Source organism: Eschrichtius robustus, chromosome 1, assembly GCF_028021215.1.
Source record: "Eschrichtius robustus isolate mEscRob2 chromosome 1, mEscRob2.pri, whole genome shotgun sequence".
NCBI classification, from domain to species: Eukaryota; Metazoa; Chordata; class Mammalia; order Artiodactyla; family Eschrichtiidae; genus Eschrichtius; species Eschrichtius robustus.
In genome coordinates this window covers 123,605,261-123,609,280 of record NC_090824.1, presented here as the reverse complement: position 1 = coordinate 123,609,280, position 4,020 = coordinate 123,605,261, and the positions used below count along the sequence as shown (strand labels likewise).

Below are 4,020 nucleotides of genomic sequence, written 5' to 3'. Positions count from 1 at the left end.
GTGGTCCTGTTAATGAAATACTGGCTTTCTAGTCACACATGCGATTAGAAGGAAAGATGCCTTTCTCCCTTTCATCAACACAAGCTGTTTCTAGGCACAAGCTTCTGATAGCATTTAAGACTGTGTTGATGTTTTTTATGAGCTGTCACAGAGGATAAAGCCTGGCTCTGTAACTGAAGCCATAACCTGCCCACACAGAATAGCAAGGCCTGCCTTGGTCTGGCAGCAAACTGGACAGGGTCTGCCTCTTCCTCCATTTGTCCCCAGCAGATTTCACGTATCGCCAGCAAGCTGGCTGAGCCTGCCCTCATCAGCTTGGGGTGGAAGAGCCTGAGTGCGGGGCTAGAGATATTAGGTAGAGGCTTAGCTTGAATCCAAGGCCTCCCACCATTCTTCTTTCTTCAAAATCAAGTGAATGGCTTGTGCTGTTAATATGGAGTTTGATCTTAATTGTTAGGGACACGGGGCATCCTCTGCTTTCCCACACCTCTCTGAGTCAGGAGGCCAATTTAGAGTTGTCATAGGAAAAGAGCATCTCACAATTCCTGGGTTCCAAGAAGCCTCAGGGACCAGACAGTTTCTTCTAGAACATCAACAATGTTGCAGGCAGTCGTGAGGCAGAGCCTAACTCCCAAAGGAGGCAGCCCAGCTGCTGTAATAAAAACAGGCGGCCAGGTGCTCGCTTTGGCAGCACATATACTCAGATTGAAACAATGCAGAGGAGATTAGCCTGGCCCCTGTGCAAGGATGACACACAAATTTGTGAAGAGTTCCATATTTTTTTTAGAAAAAGGCAACCAGCCTTCAGGCTGCAGTTTGCTAGTTCAGTTTTTAAAAATAGTGCATTAAAATATTATTTAACTTGTTGAATTTTTGGTGCCCTCTTAAATTTCACACCCAAGGAAAGTCCCAGCTCTGGGATACCTACTGCTTTCTGTCCAGCATTTAGTCCCTTCCTCCCTGGTACCAGGACACCTAGTTTCTTTGGAAAATTACCCCTCTGTCTCTATTCTTATTTGTGTGGTTTGGGTGAGATTGACTTCACCCCCAACCCAGGAATGGGCTGTGATTGGCTTAAATCAGTCAACATATCCCTTTCCCATATGATGGTTGGTTCAAGGGGAGGGAGGGCAATTAAGCTTGTCCAAGAAGAGTGACCTTGGGAGTTAAGCTGGGAATGCAGGGCCACAGACACTTTCTCCTCCTTGGGTTTGTGGTGTGAGGATGTCTGGCCAGAAATTGCTGGGACAACTGGAAGTGAGCTTGCAGCTCTGAGCCACCCTCTGGGCCCTGCCAAAGGAAGAATCCAGGAATAGATGCAGGTCCTGTGAGATCTGTCGCTTACACAATTTTGGTGCTCTCTTTAGGAAAATGAACAATAATTACAAATACATAAGTACTAATGCGAACATTTAATTAGAATGAGAAAAGAAGTCATCACAAATTACAAACTGGAAAGACCTGACAAATACCACAAACATCACAAAATCCCGGTAAACAGCACATTTTATTTAATTAACATCTGACACACCTTGAAAGTACTTTCCCCATGTTTTAGCCTACATACTATTTGATCACCTCTTTATATGACAATAATTTAATAGTATCATTTTTTTATAGTGAGGAAAGAAAGATAGTCTTTCCTTTAGTATGGATGATTTAAATATTTTATTACTGATGGCTTAGAAAAGTTTGTTTCAGCATCATAGTTCATTAATGGTAGTGTCATATAACATTTTTAGGATTGCTGTCAAATATGAAAGTTTAAGCTTCATTAGCTTCATGGTGGATCTACTCTTATCTCATTCTTTTCCCCGATGCAAACTACGTGTTAGATGATACTCCCCTGCCTCTTAAGATCTCTATAAGACTTAGCTCAAATTCCTATTCCAGGCTTTGTTAAAAAATATAATGCCCTCCCCAAGATTTCTACAATCCCTGGGTAGGTTCTTCTATACTCATGGTAGTTATTTTAGGGTAGCCCAACATCTATTCACCCTATTTCTGGTGACAGTATTTTTGGTCTTTCCTCTCTCCTCCCTTTATTAGTCTGTATAGTGGAATGGGACCTACCTCCAAAATTCAGGGTTGGAGCACCTGTCCCATATCCAAGACCCCCTGGCCACCACCTTTGGCTCTGGGATGGGCACGAGACTCAGTCAGAATTCATGATATTCAATTAGTCTTTTGTTGAAACTTTTGGGAAAGAGATGTAGGTGTGAGGTCTGATAAAGTATTAAGAGTGTCCAAGGGACTGCAGCACTCTGTGACCTAGTTCAGAGAGAGGGAGAAAACTTGGCTAAATTCAGCCTTCTTTGCTCCTTCATAATATGTGGGAAAAGGGAATTCATGTTCCATTGTTCAGTTGAAAGACATCAAGATTACTACCAAAGGAAAGAAGACACCAGAAAGGGAACTGAGGAGAATGAATAAAAAACTGAATTTGATTCTCTTAAAAAGGGGAAGACATCCAGCTTCTTGACCTTTAAGAGTAAATAGTGAGCCCAGCCAAGGGCAAGACAAGCCAGTCTCTTTATAGCAAAAAAGGTTCATAAACCTTAACCCAGTGACCCATCTATTTCAAGTCACATTTAATACATAGAATGTTTGAGTTGGGAGGGCCCTTCTTATGAGGCAAGGCTTGGAAATACTAGGATTTCATTACTAAAAAATAAAGTTCATATTCAATAGGAGTCTGGCTTGTAATTTTTATTAATCTTGCTTCTCAAACCTCCCATGACACCAAGAATCCCTATATAGAAATAGAGAGAGAGAGAGAGAAAGAAAGAGAAAGAGAGCACAAAAACTCACGACAGAATTAGTCATTCAACCTTTTGATCTCCCATGCTACTTTGCTCATTCCATTCATGAGAGCTCCTTTTTTAGTCTCCTTTTTTAGTCTATGTCAGTGTGTTTATGGACCTACCTCCTCCTCCACTAGACTTCAAGGTCCTTCAAAAGTTCTTTTTATATTGCATTTTCCCCAACAATGCCTGGCCACATAATGGGCACTCAAAATAAGCAAGACAGACTTAGACTTAGAATCTCAGTTCTTTCACTGGCTGACTAGATATCCTTGGAGAAATTATTTTAACCTTTATGTAAGCTCTCAGCACATGCTTGGTGCAGAATATATGCTCTTCCCTCTGAATGAATGAAGCTGAGGAAAAAACCGATGATTCCCAGAAAACTATTAAGGATATGTGTGACAAGAATCCATGACTTTTGCACTCTTGGCCCAAGAGTCTTACCTGCGAATCTTTCTTCAGTTAAGAGGAAGCCATTGCTGGAACTCATCTCCCAAATCCAGCTTTTTCATGTTTGACAGGAGAGCTCTAACCCATAGCAACTCCTCGCCATGGTGGATAGAATGCTATACAGAAGGAGCCATGTGGCTGGGCTTTATGCACAGCTGATTAAATATTTGAGCAACTCATTTTATAATGTGACTTCACTAAGTGCGTACTTATCGCACCAGACCTATTGGCAATTAGGGGGCTCAGAAATCACCTTGAATGCAAAGGCAAATCCTTCACTGCTTAAAACAGAAAAATCACTAACACTCTCCTGGTGGATGCAAATAGAGATGTTGGGACATATGCCATTTTTAATGACTCAGCCAGAGACAAGTCCCTGTCAATGGGGCTCCTCCAAGCTTGCCCAAATGTTACATGACAAGCAGTTGTAAATATGATTTAGAACTTGTATTCTGGTAGTAAAACCTAGTGAATGTAGCTAAGGTTGGGGTTTACATTCATGTTAAGCCCCTGGCGAGCAATAACTTCCTTTTGAGTTGTCCGTGGCTGCTTGACTTCCTCTGACGTCAATGAATTAGGCAGACTTCCTTCTAAACACATTTTTAAAAAAGAACGCATAGAATAGAAAACATCAGCATCCTTCACATGTAGTAAGAGTAGGAATGTTCCATGTAGTATTTATTTTAGTTTCATGCATGAAATATATTATGATATAAATGTATTATTTATTGTGGGTCATGATAAGAAAAAAAAATTGAAAGCC

At 41.1% G+C, this 4,020-nt stretch overlaps 1 non-coding gene across 1 annotated transcript; it reads left to right on the top strand.

The window, feature by feature from the left end:
* The first annotated feature begins 675 nt into the window (after positions 1-675).
* LOC137777409 (U6 spliceosomal RNA) lies at positions 676-782 on the top strand. Its single transcript, XR_011076511.1, has one exon. It is a non-coding gene; the product is annotated as a U6 spliceosomal RNA (small nuclear RNA).
* Positions 783-4,020: the final 3,238 nt, after the last annotated feature.